The sequence below is a fragment of the Phascolarctos cinereus genome, unplaced genomic scaffold (genome assembly GCF_003287225.1).
Source record: "Phascolarctos cinereus isolate Bilbo 61053 unplaced genomic scaffold, phaCin_HiC Scaffold_5;HRSCAF=322, whole genome shotgun sequence".
NCBI lineage: Eukaryota > Metazoa > Chordata > Mammalia > Diprotodontia > Phascolarctidae > Phascolarctos > Phascolarctos cinereus.
In genome coordinates, this window is record NW_027555958.1 from 164,238,303 (window position 1) to 164,250,689 (window position 12,387).

General features: G+C 37.9%; 1 protein-coding gene and 1 long non-coding RNA gene across 5 annotated transcripts in view; one reads left to right on the top strand and one right to left on the bottom strand.

The window, feature by feature from the left end:
• Positions 1–12,387, top strand: part of FBXL4 (F-box and leucine rich repeat protein 4) — a 139,266-nt gene that overhangs the window by 94,564 nt on the left and 32,315 nt on the right. The gene's annotated exons all lie outside the window — the stretch shown is intronic.
• LOC144457563 (uncharacterized) lies at positions 6,376–11,529 on the bottom strand. Its single transcript, XR_013486975.1, has 2 exons — positions 11,073–11,529; positions 6,376–8,690 (listed from the first exon to the last, which is right to left on the bottom strand). It is a non-coding gene; the product is annotated as an uncharacterized LOC144457563 (long non-coding RNA).

The window sequence follows — 12,387 nt, forward strand, 5'->3', positions numbered from 1 at the left end:
CATTACTCATGTTGTGAAAAAAGACTCAGAACAAAAGGGAAGAACCACGAGAAAGAAAAAAAAGAACAAAAAAAGTGAAAATAGTATGCTTTGATCTGCATTCAGGTTCCATAGTTATTTTTCTGAATGTGGTTAGTATTTTCCATCACGAGTCTTTGGAATTGTCTTGGATCATTATATTTCCGGGAAGAGCTAAGTCTATCATAGTTGATTGTTGCACAATGTTGTTGTTACTGTATACAATATTCTCCTGATTCCGCTCGCTTCACTCAACATCAGTTCATATAAGTCTTTCCACCTAAAATCTATCTGCCACAATACTATTCCATTATATTCATATACCATGACTTGTTCAGACATACCCCAATTAATGGGCATCCCCTCAATTTCTAATTCTTTGCCACTGCAAAAATAACTGCTACAAACGTTTTTGTACATGTGAGTCCTTTTCCCTTTTTTATGACCTCTCTGGGATACATTATCTAGTAGTGGTATTGCTAGATCAAAGGGTATGCACATTTTTATGGTCCTTTGGGCATAGTTCCAGATTGCTGTCCAGAATGGTTAGGTCAGTTCACAGCTCCACCAACAATGCATTTGTGTTCCATTTTCCCCACATCTTCTCCAACACTTATCATTTACCTGTTTTGTCATGTTGGCCAATTTGATAGATGTGAGGTGGTACCTCAGAGTTGTTTGAATTTGCATTTCTTTAATCAATAGTGATTTAGAGCATTTTTTCACATGACTATAGATAGCTTTAATTTCTTCATCTGAAAACTGCCTGTTCATATCCTTTGGCCATTTGTTAACTGGAGAATAACTTGTATTCTTATAAATTTGGTTCAGTTCTCTATGTATTTGAGAAATGAAGTCTTCATCAGAAACACTGGATATAAAAATTGTTTCACAACTTTCTGCTTTCCTTGTAATCTTGGTTACATTGGTTTTGTTTATGCAAAACTATTTAACTTAATATAATCAGAATTATCCATTTTGTATTTCATAATGTTCTCTATCTCTTGTTTGGTCATAAATTCTTCCCTTCTCCATAAATCTGACAGGTAAACTATTCCTTGCTTTCCCGATTTGCTTATGATATCATCCTTTATGTCTAAATCATGTTTCCATTTTGACCTTATTTTGGTATAGGGTGTGAGATGTTGGTCTGTGCCTAGTTTCTGCCATACTGTTTTCCAGTTTCCCAGCAGTTTTCTTCAAATAATGAGTTCTTATCCCAGAAGCTGGAGTCTTTGGATATCAAACAATAGATTACCATAGTTATTTACTACTATGTCTTGTGTACCTAAACCTATTCCACTGATCTAGCATTCTATTTCTTAGCTAGTACCAAATATTTTTTGATGATTTCCACTTTATAATATAGTTTTAGATGTGGTATGGCTAGTCACCTTCCTTTACATTTTTTTCCTCATTAGTTCCCTTCATGTTCTTGACCTTTTTTTCTTCCAGATGAATTTTGTTATTATTTTTTCTAGCTCTACAAAATAATTTTGGTAGTTTGGTTGCATGGCACTGAATAAGTAAATTAATTTAGGAAGCATTGTCATTTTTATTATATTATTATATTAGCTCTTCCTGCCCATTGATGTTTTCCAGTTGTTTGGATCTCCCTTTATTTGTGTAGAAAGTGTTTTGTAATTATTTTCGTGTAGTTCCTGGTTTGTCTTGGCTGGTATTTTATATCATCGACAGTTATTTTAAGTGGAATTTCTCTATCTCTGGCTGCTGGGCCTTGTTGGTAATATATGGAAATGCTAATGATTTATGTGGGTTTATTTTATATCCTGCAACTTTGCTAAAGTTGTTCAGTGTTTCAAGTAGTTTTTAGTTAATTCTCTAGGATTCTGTAAGTATACCTTCATGTCATCTTCAAAGAGTGATGTGTTTCCTCATTGCCTATTCTAGTCACCTCAATTTCTTTTCCTTCTTTATTGCTATAGCTAACATTTCTAGTACAATAGTTAACAATAGTGGTGATCCTATTTAACAGTAGGATAATAGTGGCATCCTTGTTTCACACCTGATCTTAATGGGAATGATTCTAGATTATCCCCATTACAGATTATGCTTGCGGATGGTTTTAGATAGATATTGCTTATCATTTTAAGGAAAACTACATTTATTCCTGTGTTCTCTAATGTTTTTAATAGGAATGGGTGCAGTATTTTGTCGGCAGCTTTTTCTGCATCTATTAAGATAATTATATGATTTCTTTTAGTTTTGTTGTTGATATGGTCAATTATGCTGATAGTTTTTCTAACATTGAACCAGCTCTGCATTCCTAGTATAAATGCCACCTAGTCATAGTGTGTTATCCTGGTGATAAATATCTTTGATAATATTTTATTTAAAATTTTTGCATCAATATTCATTAGGGAAATTGGTCTATAATTTTTTTCTCTGTTTTGTCTCTTCCTAGTTTAGGTATCAGGAACATATATGTGTCATAAAAGGAATTTGATAGGACTCTGCCTATTTTTCCAAATACTTTATGTAGTATTGTAATTAAATGTTTTTTAAAGGTTTGATAGAATTCACTGGTAAATTCATCTGGCCCTGGAGATTTGACGGCTTGTTCAGTTTCTTTTTCTGAAATGGGGTTACTTAGCTATTTTATTTCTTCTTCTGCTAATCTGGGCAATTATATTTCTGTAAATATTCATCCATTTCATTGAGACTTTCTGATTTATTGGCATGCAGTTGAGCAAAATAGCTCCTAATTATTGCTTTAATGTCTTCTTCAATGGTGGTGAATTCACCCTTTTCATTTTTCATGCTGGTAATTTGGTTTTCTTTTTTTTTAAATCAAATTAACCAAAGGTTTATCTGTTTTTTTTTCACATAAAACCAGCTTTTAATTTTATTTATTAGTTTAATAGTTTTCTTACTTTCAGTTTTATTAATCTCTTCTTTGATTTTTAAGGATTTTTAATTTGTTCTTTTTTCTAGCTTTTTTAGTTGCATGCCCAATTTATTGATCTCTTCTTTCTCTATTTTATTCATGTAAGTATTTAGAGACATAAAATTTCCCCTAAGAACTGTTTTGGCTGCATCCCATAAGTTTTGGTATGTTGTCTCATTATTGTCATTCTCTTTGATGACATTATTGGTTGGTTCTGTGATTTGTTGTTTGACTCACTCATACTTTAGGATTAGATTATTTAGTTTCCAATTAGTTTTTAGTCTAGCTTTCCATGGCCCTTTATTATATGTAATTTTATTACATCATGATCCAAAAAAGATGCATTTAATATTTCTGCTTTTCTGCATTTGATTGTGAGGTTGTTATGCTGTGATAACATAGTCAATTTTTCTATAGGTGCTATGTACTGCTGAGGAAAAGGTGTATTCCTTTCTATCTTCATTCAGTTTTCTCCAGTGGTCTATCATATCTAACTTTTCTAAAATTCTGTTTACCTCCTTAACATGTTTCTTGTTTATTTTGTGATTAGATTTATCTATTTCTGAGAGAGGAAGGTTGAGGTCCCCCACTCGTATAGTTTTGCTTTCTGTTTCTTCCTGTAACTCACTTAACTTTTCCTCTAAGAATTTGGATGCTCTACCACTTGGTACATACATGCTTAGTATTGATATTGCTTCATTGTCTATGATACCTTTTAGCAAAATGTAGTTCTCTTCTTTATCTCTTTTAGTTAGGTCTATTTTTACTTTTGCTTTGTCTGAGATCAAGATTGCTACCCCTTCTTTTTTTTTTAACTTCAGCTGAAGCATAAATATATCTGCTCCAACCTTTTACCTTTACTGTGTGTGTATCTCTCTGTTTCAGGTGTGTTTCTTGTAAACAACATACTGTACAATTCTGGTTTTTAATCTGCTCTGCTATTCATTTCTGTTTTATGGGAGAGTTCATCCCATTCACAGTTGTGATTACTAACTGTGTATTTCCCTCCATCCTATTTCCCCCCATTGTTTATACTTTCCCCCCTCCTTTTACCCTGTCTCTCCTCCCCAGTGTTTTACTTCTGCCTCCCTCAATCTGCCCTCCCTCCTGTCAGTCTTCCCCTTTCCCCTCCTACTTTTCTGTAGACTAAGATAATTTTCTATATCTGAGTGTATATGTTATTCCGTCATTGAGCCAAATTGAGTAAGAGTAAGCTTCAAACAATGCTCACCCCCTCCCTTCTTTCCCTCCACTGTAATAGGTCTTTTGTACCTCTACATATGATATAATTTACCCTATTCTGCTTCCCCCCTTTCCTTTTCTCCCAGTACAATCTTTTTTTTTACCCCTTAATTTTTTATATCATCACATGAAAGTCATCTTATACCCAAACCCTCTGTCTATGTATACTGCTTCTAACTGTCATAATAGAGATACAGTTTTCAAGAATTACAAGTGTCATCTTCCTGTGTAGGGATGTAAAGAGTTTAATCTTATTGAATAAAATGTGTTTTTTTTTCTTTCCTGTTTACCTTTTTTATCCTTCTCTTGCATCTTGTATTTGAAGATCAAATTTTCTGTTCAACTCTGGTCCTTTCATCAGGAAAGTTTGAAAGCCCTCTATTTCATTGAATATGCATCTTTTCCCCTGAAAGATTGTGCTCAGTTTTGCTAGGTAGTTGAGTTTTGGTTGTAAACTAAGCCTTGGAGTTTTCATTTTGGGATCTCTTTCAGGAGGTGATCAGTGGATTCTTTCAATGAATTTGAATTTTACTCTCTGGTTCTAGGATGCCAGGGCAGTTGTCCTCGATAATTTCTTGAAATATGCTGTCCAGGCTCTTTTTTTGATCATGACCTTCAGGTAGTCCAGTACTTAAATTATCTCTCCTGGATCTATTTTCCAGGTCAGTTGTTTTTCCACTTTTTTTTTTACATTTTCTGCTGTTTTTTCATTCTTTTGATTTTGTTTGACTCATGCTTGATGTCTCATAGAGTCATTAGCTTCCGCTTGCCCAATTCTAATTTTTAACTAATTATTTTCTTCAGTTACCTTTTGTACCTCGTTTTCCATTTGGCCAATTCTGGTTTCAAATGAGTTGTTTTCTTGAGTGGATTTTTTTTCCATTTGGCCAATTCTGTTTTTTAAGGAGTTGTTTTCTACAGTCAATTTTTGTGCTTCCTTTTCCAAGCTGTTGACTCTTTTTTCGTAACTCTTCTGCATAACTCTCATTCCCTCCCCACCAAATTTTTCTTCTACCTCTCTGACTTAATTTTTAAAATCCTTTTTGAGCTCTACCAAGAAGATTTTTGGGGGGCTTGAGACCAATGCATATTCCTCTTTGAGGCTTTACTTGTGGGCATTTTGACAATGTTGTACTCTTCTGAGTTTGTGTTTTGATCTTTCCTGTCACCTTAATAGCTTTCTTAGTCAGAGCTCTTTTCTGTTTCTTAGTCATTTTTAGCCTATCTTGTACCTTTTAAATTTGAGCTCTGCTCCTGGGGCAGAGGGAACACTGTCCCAAGCTTCTTGTGGTAGAGGGCAGGGGCCTGGTCACTGTCTTTCTGCACCAGGGCTTCAGGTGCTTGCAGCTTGCCCACTTGTATTAATAGGATTTAGTGAGGTTCGGATTCGCTCCTATAAATGACACTCTCCAATGCACCAGAAAATAATAGGAAATAGATAATTTATTTAGAAGAAGCAAAGCACAGATAGTTTGAATTTGCATAGAAAGCATAAATAATAAGAACAATCAATAATATAGCACCGATCAAGAGAGTCGGTAATGGAAGAGAATACATCACCAATTCAAGGGAACCTCCAAAGTCAATCAACGGCTGGGAGCCCCGTTGCAGCCAGTACAAACTTGAATTGTGTAAAGATTTTCCCGGGCGAAGCGTCCTTCCCGCGGGTGAGGCTCAGCGGGCTTACAGGACGCAGTGTTTTTATATTGTTCTAAACAAAGAAGGCTTGGGGCCAAGAACCCCTTTTTGATGCTTGCGCTATTCATGGTTTGTCCAATACACATCTGACCTTAGCCACGCTCCCATCCGCCTGAGGCTTGGTATTTTGTTTTTTAATAACATCACGTCTCACAAGGAGAGGAGCCAACCCTCCATGTCAACGTGACCTAGGAATGGCTAGTTCCTGGAATGCTAGGCCAAGAACACTCAGGAGATATGGAACGGTCATGACCGAGATTTGAACTGAACCTATTTATTTGAGTGATCTTATTAATTTAAAGGGGAATTTCCAATTTCCATTTCACTTGGCCTTAAGATCATGAGAATAATAGGTGAGGGGCAAAGGTGTGACATGAGTGTATATAGTGCGTATTTTGGTATACATACAACAATTGCATATACAAAGACATAAAAAGAACAAAGCAAGTAGTAGTATGGGGGTAGCTAAGGAATTAAAATACATAGTAGCAGTAGGAGATTTAAAAAGAAAATCATACCAATGATGATTAGTATCTGAGATCACTAAATGAGAAGCTTCGACTAGTCTTCCTGCGGCTATAAGAGTCTGTATTCGATGTTCATTTAACGCGCGTTGGTTGGACTCTAATAACTTTTTGATTTCAGTCGACTGATTCAAGATGTTCATAAGGGGATATAGAGATAGAGACACATGAGGTAGAGGCAAAGATTGGGGTACCCAAGCAAAATTTTTAACTAGGTTAGTGTCTGGTGGAAAGTAAAAATCATTTCCTTGCCAGCGTAGGAAAGATACATTGGATAAGCAACCAGAAAATGGACAGTAGTAACATCTACAGATAGAAGGTCAGAGTGATTATTAGAGGCTATACAAACATATTGAGTAGATACTTCATATATCATAGAAAAGTTACTCACTGGGTATAAAGTTAGATCACACAAATTGGATGAATGTGAGAGAAGGCAGGGTTCCATCTGCCGAGTCATCATCCCACAAACAATCCCTCCATTAGTTACAACACAATCAGACAGAGTATGAGTTACATTATACCAATCTATATAGTTTCCATAGATATAAGGTAAAGCAAAGTATTTATGTAAGACAAAAGGTATTACATGAAATTGACACATAACAGTCCAAGTTTTAACTTGGTAGAGTATAATAGTTCCAGCGCACCAAAGTGGAGTGCATCTAGCATTCTCAGGTTTTTGCTTTTTCCATACATCTGACAAGTCAAGTATATCGTTCCATATGTGAGAGTTACCTTCCTGTAGTAATCTTTGGGCATTTTCCTTCTGTATGAGGGTATATAAGTTTTGCAAGGAACATTTAGTCCAATTAAATAAAACACCAATGTTTTTCATAAGGTGTAAATTAACGAGGATGCTATTATTAAAGACTTGTAAAAATTGGCCTTGATATTGTAATGTATTTTGGTGTGGCAGGATCGTTGTGGGTAACCATTGGGCATTCACAGTCAAAGCTTGAGAAACATCTTGTCCAGCACTGCGCAGTCTGCTAGCCAAGGTCTCAAGGTCTATAGAATTAACTATACCCAAACCAGTTCCTGCACCACCAAGTAATGTATCATACCAAGCTCTTTTTTTCCTGACACAACTTTCTAAAGAGGGAAAAGTTACATTATAATGAAACACTATTTTGTGTTGCAAGATAGAGGTGTTAGTACATGAGCGGGGACACGAATTATTCCAGGAGGTTTCGGAGTCACAGGTACAACCCATACTAATTGGTTTAGATATTCTTCATACAGCCCATTGGAGGTGTTACGACAATAAAAATATTTTCTGTCGTCCGCTTGTGATAGTGAGACAGTGTAGGTGGAGTTTACTTGTGTCCAATTATATGTTACAGATCTTAACCTTTTAGGAAAATATGGACTAGGTGGCCAACTTGTAAGGGTACAGGATATATTGGTACCGTTTGCTGCAGTACAGTTAGATTAAAACTAGTTAAATTGATTCTCATTAGGGGAAATAAAGGGGCGTCCCAAACTTCTACGTTGAATGGGTATGACCAATTCATGATGTGGGTGTTGTTTTCACCACGTAGATGGAATCAGTACGCGGTCCTTGCTGAGGATTCCCCACTGGAATACCTGGAGTTCATGCCATAGTTAGCGTATAGCAGGCAAACACTGTAAAACACTTAATATCGTAAAAACATTTGGGTTAGTGGGACATGATACCATTTCATCACCAGGGTATACTACTATGGCAGTATTAGTGTTTCCTTGTGCTATGAGCTCAGCTGGCCTTGGTCTATCAGATTGATGCTTCTTTATCCAAACTTTAGTACCATTATCACTCTGTATTTGTAGGGGGGTCCCATAATAAAGAGAAATAATATCTAGGGTTTTACAAGTGTTTTTCTGGGTAGCCTGTTTATAGGGGCAGGCAACTAATACCCCAGAGTAGGTGTCCACACAAGTGCAGGCATATTGACACCCCTGACTAACAGGTAATGGTCCAATATAGTCTATTTGCCAAATTTGAGCAGGTAAAGACCCTCTAGCCAATTCTCCAGTGATTTTCTTCGGCACAGGCCGATGAGCAAATAATTGACATTGTATGCAGTTTTGTACTATTTGCTTAAATAGATCCAGAGGTATGTTAGTCCCTCTGTCTAATGCCCACCTGTAAGATGCAAGAGCGCCAAGATGTCCTGCGGTGATATGGACCCATTTTCCTAATTGTGTTTCATTTTCCTCTCTGGGGGTGACCTTTAAAGCTTTTCCTTGAAGTTTGGATAATTCATCAGCACGGGCATTATACTCACGTTCCACAGAATCTTGATTCACATGGGCATCTACATGAAATACAGATACATTAGTACATTGACACCATTCCCATATTTGTTCCCATAATTCTTTTCCCCACACATCTTTGTCTCTAATTTTCCATTCGTGTTTCTTCCAAATTGGCATCCAAACTGCTAGGCCATTGGCTACGGCCCAGGAATCAGTATATATATATATAGACATTGGCCACCTTGTTCCTTTTGAATTACTTGATAGACAGCCACTAATTCGGCCCATTGGCTACTCTGGCCTTCACCAGAGCTTTCCAAAATAGTATTGCATGAAGGGTTATAGGCTACAGCTTTCCAACATCGCTTAGATCCTATATATTTAGCCGAGCCATCAGTAAACCAAGCATGCTTCTTCTGCTCGGGGGTTAGAGAATCATATCCATTATTCCAAGAAACAGGTGATTGATCATAAGACTTTGGTGGTATATCAATATCATTTGAATGTTTTGGTAATTCTAATACCTTTTCATGCAAGGTGGAAATACCCGATCTGCCTGTCTTGACTCTATTTTGCAAATACCATTTCCATTTAATAATTGATGATTCTTGGGCATGTCCTATTTTATGTGAGGCGGGGGTCCCCATAATCCAACTCATAATGGGTATGGCTGGCCTCAATACAACTTCATGGTTTAAAGTTAAATGTTCTGTCTCTACCAGGGCCCAATATGCAGCCAATAATTGTTGTTCAAAAGGAGTATAATTTTGGCCAGCAGGTGGCAGTTTCCGACCAAAATCCTAAAGGAACATTCCTGCCCTGTTGTTTTTGCCATAAACTCCAATCAGCATATCCATGCAAAACTGTAACTTGCAATTCCATCGGCCCTGGCTGTACAGGCCAAAGATCCAGGGCAGTTTGAATAGCTATTTTGGCTTCCTCAAAGGCTTTCGATTCTGTTTCCCCCCATTCAAATGCATACTTTTTCCGGGTAACTTTATACAATGGCTTCAAAATCTGACCTAAATGAGGAATGTGATTCTCCAGAAACCAAACAACCCAACGAACTTTTGAGCTTCTCTTTTGTCCCTAGGAGGTGAAAAATCTAATATTTTTTGCTTGGCCTTGGGGAGGATTTCTCTATGACCCTTATTCCAAATTATTCCTAAAAACTTCACACTTTGAGCTGGACCTTGAATTTTATCAGGATTAATCTCCCATCCCTTCTCCTTCATATGTTCTATTAGTTGAGTTAATCTTTTCTCTACCACCTCTTTATTCTCTGCCTGTATTAAAATATAGAGGTCAAACTCAAAAATTTTAGACAATCCTTGGGGTCTAGCCACACTCCTCCAGCTCCCCCATCACTTAATCTTACAAGCCAGGAGATTGCAGGCTCTCCTGATCGCTGTGAAAACCTACTAAGCAAATCAGTAATTTCTCTTTGGGAGTAATCTTCCGTGATTTCAGTCACCCGGGGTGGGTTAGTTCCCTCCTTTTCGGCTTTTCTCCTATATCGGCCGAGCTTCCCCATCTAAACATCCGGAACATTTCCCTCTATTACTTCCCCCCACCTATCATCATCTTCATCCCAAATATCACCTTCCCAAGTATCAGGGTCCCAATTCATATTTGCTGCGCTATTACAGCATGCACTTTCCTTTTACTCACCCTTCAAATTTTCTACACACACTCCTCTCTCCTACATGCTTAAACTTCCTTGCCTTTCTTTCTAATGATTTAAAATCCCCTTAAAACCTGTACATATCTCATTCCTTTCTAATTCTGACCTAACACTTCAACAATCCTTCCCAACTTGCCCTCTACCAACCATATAACCTAAGTAATAAAGTATTCTTCTCTCTTTCCCTCTCCCATCCACGCACTGCTTTGAAGCTGCTGTTACCTGGGGAGGGAGAGGGGGAGAATGAAGGCAACTTTTCAGAGTCCTGCTGCAGCCTTTGGCTGTCTGGCTGCAAACAACCCAAAAGGGAGGGAAATGATGTACTGGTCGTATCCCCCCATTATCCCTGCTGGCAACCGGCCCATCCGTCGCACCCCAAACGAGAACCCCCAACACCCCCAATCCTCACTAGGTCCTGTACACTGTGACCAGGTTTTTGCGAGCGAGGAAAACGGAGGGTCCTCCCAACCGGGGACCTCTACCGGAGCCCGGGGCTCAACATTTCTCTTAAAGAAAGGCATTTATACAGCGAATCCTGTTCGTGACGCCAATTTTGTATTAATAGGATTTAGTGAGGTTCGGATTCGCTCCTATAAATGACACTCTCCAATGCACCAGAAAATAATAGGAAATAGATAATTTATTTAGAAGAAGCAAAGCACAGATAGTTTGAATTTGCATAGAAAGCATAAATAATAAGAACAATCAATAATATAGCACCGATCAAGAGAGTCGGTAATGGAAGAGAATACATCACCAATTCAAGGGAACCTCCAAAGTCAATCAACGGCTGGGAGCCCCGTTGCAGCCAGTACAAACTTGAATTGTGTAAAGATTTTCCCGGGCGAAGCGTCCTTCCCGCGGGTGAGGCTCAGCGGGCTTACAGGACGCAGTGTTTTTATATTGTTCTAAACAAAGAAGGCTTGGGGCCAAGAACCCCTTTTTGATGCTTGCGCTATTCATGGTTTGTCCAATACACATCTGACCTTAGCCACGCTCCCATCCGCCTGAGGCTTGGTATTTTGTTTTTTAATAACATCACGTCTCACAAGGAGAGGAGCCAACCCTCCATGTCAACGTGACCTAGGAATGGCTAGTTCCTGGAATGCTAGGCCAAGAACACTCAGGAGATATGGAACGGTCATGACCGAGATTTGAACTGAACCTATTTATTTGAGTGATCTTATTAATTTAAAGGGGAATTTCCAATTTCCATTTCACCACTGCGCACCTATTGTGCTGGGATTCTGAGGCTTGCAGTTTGTCTTCTGTGCGGGAGTTGGAGGCCTCATAACTGGTCTATGCTGCTACTAACTTGCTGAGTCAGAACTGCAGGGCCTTGTTTGCTAAGAGCCTCCCACTCTCTTGCCTGGACACTGTGCTGGGCTGTGTTCCCCTTTTACCCAAGTGAGACAGACCTTTCTTGAAGTCCTTCTAAATTATCTTAAGCTGGAAAATTGTTTCACTCTGTCTTTTTGTGGGTTCTGTCACTCCAGATTCTCTTTAGAGGAGAGGTTCCCAGACTTATTTGGCCTACTGCCTCCTTTAAAACAAAATACTCAGTGCCTCTCTGGAAATCTTTCTTTAACCCTTTGACTTTTTTTTAAAAATTGCATAATCTAAAAATATATAAAATTTACTTTTTAAAGAAAGATGGATCTTAAATTTAATAATTTATTGTAAATTTGTGGGTTTTTTCCCTGCACTGAAATTTTGATGACTCAATATTGTGTCATGTAACTGTATAGTATCCTATTGTCCTATAATCCTTTGAGTCATCTCATGCACATATTCCTGCCAATAAATGCTGGACTTCCCAACCATGTGCAACATGCTCGCCTGCTAACACTTCCTTGTTAAAACATGTCAGTGGATTTGCATTTTGTGTGTTTATTTGGAAAATAATGTAATCACTATGAATTTAACTCTGTTACGCAACAGATGAAACTGGTACAAATGGTTTTTCAAAATTTTCTTCTCTTCTTATGCTTCCACCGCCCCTTATTTTTATTCACTATCCCTCATTTGCACCTGAGGTTACTACCACCCCCCTGAATCATTCTGGCATTCCC